Consider the following 12,579-nt stretch of genomic DNA (forward strand, 5'->3'; position numbering starts at 1 on the left):
GGCATGTCTCCCGGGTCCCTGCATCTGTCTCCTCAAGAGAGGGCACAGATCAACGGGCTGAGGTGGGGTCACTGGGACCATGGCTCACAGAGTCCTCATCTGCAGGAGACCGCAGCCCTGAGAACCTCCTCCTTCTCCACCATCCTTTCTGCTCTACAGAGGAATTTCATTCACGGACAGATGGAAGCCAAGGTAAAGGCCTCCAGGTGGGTGTGTCATCCACCCTATCGCCTCTGCATGAACCAGGGTAGGCCTCTCCACTCGGGGATACAGGAGCTCCACACCCATAGGGCAGGGCACTGTTGGGCAGGCCACCTGTGTCCATGGTCCCCGGTCAACACGTCTGCAGCAGGACACAGCTTTCTCGTCTCCCAGGTACTGGAGGAGCCACTGGGGGTGATTCACGGTTTATATGGCAAACGCAAATTTCTTTGTCCAGTTGAAATTAAAACTTCTCCAAATGGTGCTTCTCTGCAGAAATGAGGATGAGTTTTACTTATTGATTCAACAGTAAGGCCCCGCCCCTGTCCTGGCAGTGTGACGTCTTTTCTAATAGAAAATGCTTTTGTCTTCCTTCTCCTGACTCTCACCTTCGCTGCCCCTCCTCAGGGACACCTGGTGGACACTGCAGAAGCTGTGTGAGCATTTGTTTCTGAGAGAATCTCACTGACCAGAGAGCTGCTCCCAAGGTCGGGCTGAGGAACATCAAAGGGGAGGACCTGGTTGTTTTATTAGTTCCTCCCTGGAAGTCCACGTGAAAGATTATAGTTCTTTCTCTCCAGAACGGAGGGAGAGGGCTGTCTAGCCTTCTGTCAGGTGTGGGCAGTTTGGGGCCACGAGTTCCTCATAATGAATGTAGTTTGGGAAGCTGGGTCATTGGTGTTGGGCACATGAGCAGGCAAGATTAGAGGTCTCTGGCTTCAGGCTGGATGGAGCCCCAATCCGACAGTGTTTGGGTGTCAGGGCATGTGTGCAGTGTACCTTCACTTCTGAAAATGACATAAATTTCTTAGAGTGTGAACTGTATTTCTTATATAGTCACAGTTAGTTGGCTAAAACAAAGTTCATGGTACGTTTACTGTGTAGGGGAGAAGTCAGAACGGGAAGGCTGGGTGTGAATTCTATGTGCACAGTGCTTTAACATGGTGGATCCCTGTCTCTTATAAGAAATCTGCACCAAACAGATAAGAGAGACCTAAAACTCTTAGTAATTGTCCAAAAGATATATCATTGTAGGTCTACTCTTATAAAATATTCAGCTGCCAAAGCAATCCTTAAAGTTGTTCAAAGATGAAATAAATTCAGGGACAAAACTGAAGTCAGAGATGGCTAGATGCATGAGAAAAACAGGTATATTGATGATATTTTTTATTGCAGTGCTGAGGCTCAAGCACACGTCTGCAGCACTCTACTACCAATCCGTCACCAGAGAGAGGAAATATCTTGAAATTGCAGCTCCCCCTGTAAGAGCCACACTGGAAACAGCAGCCGTCCACAGCCGGCTGGACCCCATGAACTGTGGCATCTTCACCAAACAGAATTCTACACGGCCGTGAGCGTGAATGACGGAAGAGCTGTTCATGGCGTCCAGAGACCTCTCCAAAGACACACTGAATAAACGTAGCCAAAAACCAGGGAGCACACTGAGCGAGTCCATTCGTGTCAAGTCCAATTCACTGCAGAGTTGACAGAGTAAGGCAAGGTCTGAACATTGGTGTGGGGATGGGGGGCAGGGGCAGAGCCTGGCACAAGGATGTGGCTGTAAGAATGCTGCCTGTGAGAGCCAGCGCCCTCCCCTTTTAATTGGTGAATTGTAATCATACATTGTGAGAGTACTGAAGTGCAGGCTCCTGCTTAAAGGGTTAATGAAGCAACTCTGACTCCTGAGAAGCAGCTTGTAATGCCAGGCTGGAAGGCAGGCACACTTCCTCTAATCAGTGAGCTAGGAGTCTTGCCAAATGGCCTTCAAGGTCCTCTCGCTGAAGGTCCTTCCCTGCATAGACATCTCTCAGAAAACTTATTGGCATGATAAACAGCTTGAGAAGTGATGAGCAGTGGAGTTCTTTGCTGTTAAGTGTAAAACAAAAAGTTGTTTTTGAGACTAATCCTTTGGCTTTTCTCACACGCAGCTGTTGTTACTAGTTAATTCATCTAAAACCTGTATCCCTCTCCTTATAAAATTAAGATGTTGGGATGTTAAGAGATACAATTAAGTTAGAGGAAACTACAAGCTCCTGCTTCTTTAAAACTGCTTCTGTAGAACTGTTGCTTATTCCATACCTGTTATTAAGAAATGTTAAAAGAGTTGTTTCTTTTAAGTTTAAAAGTAGAAAAATATTTCCTTGAAGTAAACTGAAAGCCTGCCTGTGTCACTCCCTTATCTACAGTGAAGCCTCAAGACTGGGCTCGCACCCGGTACAAGGAGATAACATCCTAACATCCTGTCCCAAGCTTTCTTGAATCGGGGCTCACACCCTGTACAAGGGAGATAACATCCTAACATTCTGTCCCAAGTTTTCTTGAATCGGGGCTACATCCTGTCCCAAGGTTTCTTGAATAGATATGAACCCCACGTGAATACCCCTTCTGCGACTATAAATGTAGAGCTTGAAATGTGGTCGGGGTCTCTTCTCTGAGGACTGGCCTGTGTGCTGGTTAAGGAGATTAGACCCTGGTATGCCAGTTTCTGCGGTGCTGCAATAAACCCTGCCTGTGATTTACAGCTTCTGGTGAGTTCTCTGTTGTTGGGGAAAGGGCGTCTCTCGGACCTAACAGTGGCCATAAGAGTTTTGTGGACAGTCCCCTGGAGGCTCAGCCCCTGAGAACTCTGCGCTCCTGACTTCTGTGTGCGTTCCCTGTGTTATATCCAAAATACATGAAAAGTAATGTAGATAAATATTAGCATAAGTAACATAAGTATTATATATAAGAATTTTCTTAGGTCTCAGCCTGTTTTTTAGCTTTGAGCTTTAACATGTATTGAAATGATGATTCCTTCTCTAGGCTTGTAATAAAATAAAATATAGAAATAAATGTAGTATTTGAAAATATGTGGTTTGAGAGATGGGCGTGGTGGTGCACGCTTGTGATCCCCGCGCTTGGGAGGCTGAGACAGGAGGATCGCATAGGTTCGAAGCCAGCCTCGGCTACTTAGTGAGGCTCTCAGCAACTTAGTGAGATCCTGTTTCCAAATAAAGTATAAAATATGTCTGGAAGTATAGCACGGAGGTAGAAAAGCCCTTGGGTTCCACCTCCAGTACCACAAAAACAAGAAAGTATGTACACACACACACACACACACACACACACACACACACACACTCTGAGATTGTTGAGGCTGGCTGTGAGCCTGTGATCTTCCTGTCTCCCAAGTACTGGGATTACAAGCATGTGCTGCCATGTTCAGCTGCTTAGAAATACTTCTGAAAACACCAGGTCAAGTTTTCTTCTAGTATTTTTGTGATTTTTATTTCCTCTTGCTTAAATCTTTGATGCATCTGGAATTGTGTTATAGGACAAAGGGTCAGAGGGACAGGTGGTAAGAGGGTCCCCCTGGCGGCAGTGTGAGCGGGGAGTCTGTTTTTTCCCTGGATAATTTGGGGGTTCCTTAGGGACAACCTGACCCAGTTGCTCTTCCTGACCATGTGCATCAAGGTCAGTCTGCGGCTGCACCCCCCATTCTGCCGTCTCCTGCTGCTGTGCCCAGGACCTTGTGTTCCCGGGTGGCTGAGTCATCCCCAAAGGTGTCCTGTGGCAGGGAAGGAGGCTCCTGGTGAGGGTGCAGAGCCTAAGGCCTGGTCCTCACTGTCTCTTCCTCCCTCACAGAGATCCATCACAACCCTTCAGTCTGGCTGGACTCAGGTGCTGCCGCCCACCCCCATCCCTGGGGCCTGGGGAGGGGGCATGCACCTGACCTGGAAGTCAGATGCTCACCCTCTAATGCCATAGCTGTCTTTTCTGGGGTGGCCACCCAGCAGCCCTGTCTCATCCCACCCCAGGTCTATGACCCTGTAGTAGACCTTAAAAAGTTACTAAAATAAAAAGCTGAAATTCATCTTTTCCTCTGTGTTGCAGGAGAGTGTTTCCCACAGTCAGATTTCAGAGACAAAAGAAACTCTGGAGACCAGAGGCCAAAAAGCAGGTTCAGAGGGTCTCTCTTTAATCAGTGGAATGGTCCAGGTAGTTAAATGCGGCTCTCCAGCCCCTTGGCCATACACAGTCTGACCCCTGGCCATGTAATTCAGAGAGGAGGGAAAGGGGAAGTATAACCAACAGGCCTTAGTCGGGCGTGGTGGCGCACACTTGTAATCCCAGCATTTGGGAGGCTGAGACAGGAGGACCCGGGTTCGTGGACAGCCTCAGCTACTTAGGCCCTTTGCAACCCTGTTTCAAAATAAAGAATAAAAAACAAGGCTGGGGGTGTCGCTCGGAGGTAGGATGCCCTGGGTTCCATCCCTAGTACCGCAAAAAAACAAAAACAAAAACAAATAAACCTAGAAGGCTTGCGTAATAAAAACCAGAGAAGTACTTAAATTAAGTTGTCCTGTCCCTCTCAGCAGGCTGATGCTTTGCTTACGCCCCAGAGGGGCTAGTCCCACTAACTTGCAAGCCACTTTCTTTTCTCTGCTAAGCATCAGCTCGCTGGACTAGGGGAGGGAGCAGAAAACTAAGCCTAAACTCAGGAATGTAACTAGAGATAAGCGGCTGGCTTGCAGGTGGACAGGAATCCAGAAAGTGCTTGTAAAAGACACAGACCTCAGTAACTCAGGGGTTTCCCCCTTCTCCCCTTGTACCCAACTTTGATGACTGTCACATTTCAACCCCTGTAAGCCCGCCTGCCAGCCTCGGCCCACCGGTGTAAAAACTCCCTCTTTTTCACCCTAACTGCCCTTGGACCCATCATTCCAGAGGGCCTCGCTAACTGAAATTCCTTTATTCCCTAATTGCAATCCCATATTGATTTTTTTTGAAGATTCACAAGCCCACAGGTACAACATAACTGGACCACTATTTAAGTATTTGCAGCCCATGAAGGTTAACTTTCTCCTTTCCCAACTCAGCCTCCCAAGGATTGGGATTACAGGCATGCACCACCACACCCGGCTCCTGTTTCATTTTTTATTTTGAAACAGAATCTCACTAAGTTGCTGAGGCTAGCCTCACACCTGCAATCCTCCTGTCTCAGTCTCCCAAGTACCGGGATCACAGGCATGGGCCACCAGTCCTGGCCTCGCCCATTCTTAGGGAGGAGCTCAGGAGGTGTTCCGGGACAAGGCTGTGCTGCCCCTGGGCTCCTGGCCCTCACCTTTTGCCTTCTGTACTTTGGACGTGGAAGGGCAGGATGGCTGTAAACTTGGGGCTGAGAGTCACCTTTGCCCTCCCTGAAACGTGCCTCCCACCCCTGAGTCTGCAGTGCCGAGTCAAAGGACGCGGTGCATATCACGTCTGTGGCCCTGACTTGCCCCACTGCACACAGCTGGCCGCAGCCCTCGTCCTGGTGGCTTGCCCGGGACGGAAGAGACACTGGGCCCTAGGGGATTGGCTGGCCAGCCCAGTCCAGCTTCCTGCAGCCGCTTCTAAATAAGCAACCAAGCACAAGAGAGAGAGGAAGTCCTGGGCCACGGGCTGCTGGACAGAAGGCGCAGGCTGGGCTGGTGGGGCTGCGCTGCCTTCCTGGGCTGGGGAGGGCACTGTCCAGGCCTGGCGTGGCTCACTGGAGCCAGAGTCAACTTCTTTACTTTTTTCTTTCTTCTTTCTTTCTTTCTTTCCTTTTTTCCTGGTACTTGAGATAGAATCCAGAGACATTCTACCTGAGATCTACACTCCATTTTTATTTTAAAATGGACTCACTAGGCTAATGAGAGTCTTACTATTTGCTGAGACTGTCCTCGAGCCTGCAATCCTCCTATTTCACTCTCCCAAGTACTGGGATTATAGGCATGTGCCACCAATCTCCTTAAGAAATACACAAACATAGCTGGGTGTGGTGATGCGCGCTTGTAATCCCCACACTTAGGAGGCTGAGACAGGAGGATCGTGCAGGTTCAAAACCAGCCTCAGCTGGCTTAAGAGACCCTGTTTCCAAATAAAATATAAAATAGGTCTGGGAGTGTAGCCCGGAGGTAGAAGGCCCCTGGGTTCCATCTCCAGTACCACCAAAAAAAAAAAAAAAAAGAAAGAAAGAAAGAAATACACAAACATGAAAATATCTAGCTGGGTGTGGTGGCACAAGCCTGTAGTCCCACTACTTTGGAATCTGAGTCAGGAAGATCATGAGTTTGTGGCCAGCCTCAGCAACTTGTTGAGGCCCTCTGCATCTTAGTGAGATCCTGTTTCAAAATAAAAATAAAATAGTGGTGATGGTGTGACTCAGAGGTAGAATGCCCCTATGTACCACACATTACACACACACACACACACACACACACACACACACACACGTATATATATGTATGTGCATATTTCAAGAAATCATTGTTCTTCCAATCAGGGACATGACTCAGGAGGCCAGGAGGGTGGCTGTGGGGTGGGAATCTGTCCACGGTGGCCGAGGGAGGTGTGAGTGGGCCTGGGATTCTGGCTGGAAGACAGATCTTCAGAGGCAGTGTCAGGTTAGACTCAGGCTCCTAGACCTGGTGTGACTCGAGGGTCTCGCCCCGTCTCAGGATGAAAATGGCAAGGCCTTGTCTGACGAGGACATCCGAGCGGAGGCCGACACCTTCATGTTTGGGGGTGAGGGTCCCAGTGTGGGGCACAGGGGCGGGCCCCTCCATCGTGGCGGGTGGCCCCTGGGTCCCTCCCTGTGCCAGCCTCCCTTCCCCATCCTCCCTGGGCCTCCCTGGGTGGGCGCTGTCCACCCTCCGGTGCTGAAGCAGCCCAGAGACCCACGGCTGCCCGGCTGCCCCTCAGGCCACGACACCACGGCCAGTGTCCTCTCCTGGGTCCTGTACAACCTGGCGAGGCACCCGGAGCACCAGGAGCGCTGCCGGCAGGAGGTGCAGGAGCTGCTGAGGGCCCGGGAGCCCCAGGAGATCGAGTGGTGAGCGCGGGTCCCGGGCCGATCCTGAGCCCTGGCGTTGCTGTGCTCCTGAGAGGGCGAGGGGAGAGGTTAGTGCTGAGTCCTCCATATTGGCTGGTGGGAGTGGGGCCGGAGCCCAGAGGTGGGGCTGGTACCCAGCCTGGCCAGCGAGGGACATGTAGCCTTTGTGGACAGAGTGCTCTGAGATCCAGATCCATTGCCTCACGCTCTGGCTAGGTGATATTAGCAAAACCCATTTTCCTTTTTGGACTCCTTGTCCCCTTTATAAGTTGAAGGGCATCTCCCCACCCAGGGCTGCATAGAATCAGTGACGCCATAAATAGAACAGAGGCCAGCCTGCGGTTCAGTCCTCCTCGCCCTCACTCTCTGCCCAACCCGGCACTTTCCACCCAAGACCTTCACTCTTCTACAGTTCAGCAGAAACCTCTCCACGTGATAATGTTGAAATCTCTCCACATGTTAATGTTTATTCTTTTTATTCTTTTGCAATACTGGGGATGGAACCCAAGGGCATTCTAACTCTGAGCTACACCCCCAGCCCTATTTTATATTCTTTATTTTGAAACAAAGTCTCACTAAGTTACAGAAGGCTTTATTAAGTAGCTGAGGCTGGCCACAAACCTGCAATCCTATGGTCTCAGCCTTCCAATTAGTGGGATTACAAGCGTGCGCCACCATGCCTGGCTCAAATGTTAATGTTTAAACCTCTCCACAGTTGGCACTAGGGGATGCCCACACTTGGCCCCTGGCTGGGGGCTGTCAGAGAAAGTGGGGGGGGATGGGCCAGGTACTGGGGTCCAGGGGACAGACTTGGCGAGAGGCTGGCGAGGGGTGGAGAGGAGGCGTTCAGCTGTGCTTGGTGCCGTACTATAATTTCATTTCATTTTTTTGCTATGCTTTTAGAATAGTTCTTAATATCTACTAGACTGAGTTTCTCTATAGGTATTTTCATTTTTATATTGATCCAACAATTGACGGATTTTATCTCTTCCAATTAGAGTACAATTGTTAGTTGTAACAAAAAGTCCAGCTAGACTTTTTTTAGGTTGCATTGAATATGTTGATTAAATTATAAAGAATTACCCATTTTATAATATTAATCGACCCCACCCTAGAGTGTGGTATGGATCATATTTATTCCAACTAACATATAAGCAAATTATGGGGAGTATTTTTCACTTTTCTTAGTTCATTATATACTATACTTTTTCATAGCCAAACATGGTGGTGTATGCTTGTAATCTCAGTACTTGGGAGGCTGAGACAGGAGGATTGCAGGTTCTCGGCCAGCCTCAGCTACTTAATGAGGCCATCTGCAATTTAGTGACACCCTACTTCAAAATAAAGAATAAAAATAAGACTGAGGGTGTAGCTCAGAGGTAGAATCCCCCTGGGTAAAACCTCTAGTACTACAAAAAAAATTTTTCCATGACAATGTATCAACACTTTTTTTTTGGCTGTAATAGTGATGGAACCCAGAGGCATTCTACCTCCCAGCTATACCCCCAGCCCTATTTTTTTTATTCTTTATTTTGAAACAGGGCCTCACTAAGCTGCGGAGGTCCTAAGTAGCTGAGGCTGTCCACGAACTGTGATCCTCCGGTCTCAGCATCCCAAATGCTGGGATTACAAGTGTGGGCCACCACACCCGGCTTGTATCAACACTTCTACGTTCACCCTCTGGATGCTGCATTTTGTTCAGAAATGCTTCTAAGAATGCCAGGTCAAGTTTTCTTCTAGTATTTTTGTGATTTTGATTTCCTTTGCTTAAATCTTTGATGCATCTGGAATTAATTGTGTTTAAGACAAAGGGTCAGAGAGACATTGGTAAGAGAGTCCCCCTGGTGGCAGTGAGATGGGGGAGTCTTTGTTGTTTTTTTTTTAATCCCTGGATAATTTGGGGTTTCCTTAGGGACGACCTGGCCCAGTTGCCCTTCCTGACCATGTGCATCAAGGAGAGTCTGTGGCTACATCCCCCTGTCCCTGTCATCTCCCACGGCTGCACCGAGGACGTTGTGCTCCCGGATGGCCGGGTCATCCCCAAAGGTGCCCCCATGGAGGGGGAGGAGGCTCCTGGGCGTGATGGTGGTCCCATGGGGCAGCAAGGCTCTCTCTGGCCCTCACTGTATCCTCCTTTCTGGCAGGGATCATCTGCGTCATCAGCATCGTCGAGATCCATCACAACCCTTCGTCTGGCTGGACCCTGAGGTGCTGCCCTTTCCCCATCCCTAGGGCCTAGAGAGGGGGCACCCACATGACTTGGAAGTCAGATGCTCACCCTCCATGGCTCCAAACCTGTCTTTTCTGGGGGAGGCCAGCTGTGCTGAGACCTCTGCCAGCAGCCCTGTCTCATGCCACCCCCAGATCTATGATTCCCTTCACTTTGACCCAGAGAACTCCCAGAAGAGGTCGCCTCTGGCTTTTATGCCCTTCTCCACGGGGCCCAGGTGGGGGCAGCGGGTATTGGAGGTGGGTACGGGTGCAGGGTGTGCAGGAGGTGCCTCGCCAGAGCCCAGGTCCCACTGATGGGTGCATGTTTGGGAGGTTCTGAGGGGTGAACAAGATCCCAGGCAAAGGGTGCGGGTGCTCATCGCTGTCTCCCCAATATTGCAAGAAAAGTGATATGTGTGCGCAGAGACCGCTCAAGATTGCCAGGTAAAGTGTGCGTGTGCTCTGAGCCCTTCACCAAGGTCCTTGGGAAAAGGGGTCCATGTGCTCAGAGCCCCTGCCGAGACCCCAGCAAAGGGATGCATGTGCTTTGAGCATCTCCCCAAGATGTCAGGAAAGGGGCACGTGTCCTCACAGCCCCTCCCCAAGGTCCTAGGTAGAGGGGTGCGTGCGTCCTGTTCGCTGCTGGTCTGAGTTGGGGCTGCGGTCTGGGCCAGGCTCAGGCCCATGGACGCCCACATGGGGTCCCGGATTAGCCCCCTCGCTGCCCCTTGGGTGGACTGGGCTGAGCTCCCATCCCCTAGCAGATGGTGGTAGCCACAGGGCCTGGCCGGGGTCCCGGCGCTCAGAGCCCCCTCTGCCCACAGGGACTGCATCGGGCAGGCGTTCGCCATGACTGAGATCAAGGCGGTGCTGGCACTGACTCTGCTGCGCTTCCGCTTCCTGCCAGACGCCAAGGACCCTCGCAGGAAGAATGAGATGATCCTGCGCACGAGGACGGGCTCTGGCTGCGCGTGGAGCCGCTGCGCGCGGGAGCACAGTAACCCTCGGACCCACCTGACTCTGCGCTCCTTCCCCGGCCACCCCCAGGAATAAACTCCATCACCAGTGTCTGGTCCTCGGTGCCGGCTGGGGGTCCTGGGGGACCAGGATCCAGGAGGTGGCCTTGGGTTGAGGCTGGTGTCTTTGGGCCCAAGATCTGGTGGGTCACAGGGCACCCGCACGGGTAGTGAGTTCTCCTTTGCTCAAATATGGATTTTGTGTGCCGGGCAGAGTGATGCACGCTTGTCATCCAGTACTTGGGGGACTGAGACAGGAGGACCGCGGGTTTGCGGCCAGACTCAGCAACTTATTGAGGCCCTTGGTGAGCGTGTGTATCACAACTTTGTGAGACCCTGTTTTAAAATAAAAAAAAAAAATAGGGAGGGACGGGGATGTATTTGGAGGTGGAATACCCCTGAGTTGAACCTCCAGAACCAAATATATATACATGCATTTTAAAAAATTTCTTATCTTTTTCAATCTGGTGGGTCAAAGGGAGCCATGGGAGGTGTCTGAGCAGGAATGGGCGCCTTGAGACTCAGCCCTAGATTTCAGCCACCTGCTCTTTACTCTCCTCTCCTAATGACCCAATCTTTCCATGCCTCAGGACTCTTACTGTTTCTAGTGTTGTTAAATTTCCATGTTGAAGTTCACCTGCCTTAAAATATATAAAATGCGTGTCTGACCATGGCGCTCTCTGTGTGTCTACTCCACTGCGGCAGGGTTGATGATCCTTCTGTCCTTCATACCGTTTCTCGTATGGCTGTCTTGGCTGGGGTGTTAGTGATCCTGTGGGAAAGCGTATTTGTATAAAGTGAAGAAGGTGTTCTGGAGCGAGGAGGCCTTTCCCCTTCTGCTGCCGGGTTCTGTGAAATGAAGGGGAAGGCTTTGGTGTCCGCGGTCACCGGGCAGTGTCCGCACAAGCTGAGCTCAACGCGCAGGCTCTTTCCCGTCATTTTACCCTGGTCCTGTGGGACGGGGCTCAGGAAGTGTCTTTCTTATGCGATGGACACATCCTGCAAATCCCCTTTCTTGGTGTGAGCTTGTAATCTCTGTACTTAGGAGGCGGTGATAGAGGTATTGCAAGTTCAAAGCCAGCCTCAGCAATTAGTGAGGTCCTCAGCAAATTAGTGATACGCTGTTTCAAAATACAAAATCCTGGTGGTGTAGCTCAGAGGCAGAATGTTGCTGGGTTTAGTGAGACGCTGTTTCAAAATACAAAATCCTGGTGGTGTAGCTCAGAGGCAGAATGTTGCTGGGTTTAATCCCCAGCACTACAAAAATAATTATATTATCACATTCAGTAGCTTCTCTTTTTATATGGTCCTGCGGAGTGAACCCAGGGGCTACCAGTGAACCTCTAAGCTACACTCCCAGCCCTATTTTTTTTTTTTTTTGTGGTACTGGGGTTCCTGGAAGCCCTTCTACCTCCGGGCTACACTCCCAGATCTATTTTATATTTTTGAAACAGGGTCTCTTACACCAGCGCGGCTGGCTTCGAACCTGCGCGATCCTCCTGTCTCTGCCTCCCAAGAGCGAGGATTACAAGCATGCGCCACCACGCCCGGCTCCCAGCTCTATTTTTATTCTTTATTTTGAGATGGGGTCTCACTAACTTGTGGAGGACCTCATTAAGTAGCTGAGGCTGGCCCTTACCCTCCTGAGATCCTCTTGTCTCAGCCTCCCAAAGCATGTGCCACCACGCCTGGATTGCATTCAGTAACTTTTTTTTTTTTTTTTTGGTGGTACTGGGGTGGAACCCAGGGCCTTTCTACCTCCAGGCTATTCTCCCAGACCTATTTTATATTTTATTTGGAAACAGGGTCTCACTAAGTTGCCAAGAGCCTCACTAAGTAGCTGAGACTGGCTTCGAACCTGTGCGATCCTCCTGTCTCAGCCTCCCAAGGGCGGGGATTACAAGCGTGCGCCACCACGCCCGGCTCGCATTCAGTAACTTCTAAATACCCATTAACTGAGAAATTATAACCCAGGATGACACTCCTCCTAAACTTAGAACAGAAAAAAAGTTTTGTTTTGTTTTCTTTCCCAAAGGGGCACAACAGGAACTTCATTCCTCCCTGAATGTTTCCAGGGCTACCTCAGGGTTGGGGCGGGGCCGCCTGTCAGCACCACGGACAGCGGCTGCCCCCCTCTGGGGCCGAGATCTGCAGGCCCAGATTGGGGACCTGGGAAATTTACTGGCTGTAAAAAAACTGAGGAGTTCTGCACAAAGAGATGAAAGAGATTTATAATATGGGTGAAAAGTCACATTTGGTTTTGTGTGCCTTTAACATCCTCACTTCCAGTACATTTCTTTTTATTTTTTCCTT

The 12,579-nt window shown here is 50.3% G+C and overlaps 1 pseudogene across 1 annotated transcript; it reads left to right on the forward strand.

Moving 5' to 3' along the window:
- The first annotated feature begins 1,562 nt into the window (after positions 1–1,562).
- Positions 1,563–10,251, forward strand: LOC308276578 (cytochrome P450 4F12-like; annotated as a pseudogene). Its single transcript has 8 exons — positions 1,563–1,661; positions 2,724–2,729; positions 6,666–6,732; positions 6,910–7,039; positions 8,952–9,085; positions 9,184–9,247; positions 9,404–9,486; positions 10,075–10,251. The product of its transcript is annotated as a cytochrome P450 4F12-like (transcript).
- The last annotated feature ends 2,328 nt before the right edge of the window (positions 10,252–12,579 follow it).

This window comes from Muscardinus avellanarius (genome assembly GCF_963383645.1).
Source record: "Muscardinus avellanarius genome assembly, chromosome: 18".
In the NCBI taxonomy this organism is placed as follows: Eukaryota; Metazoa; Chordata; class Mammalia; order Rodentia; family Gliridae; genus Muscardinus; species Muscardinus avellanarius.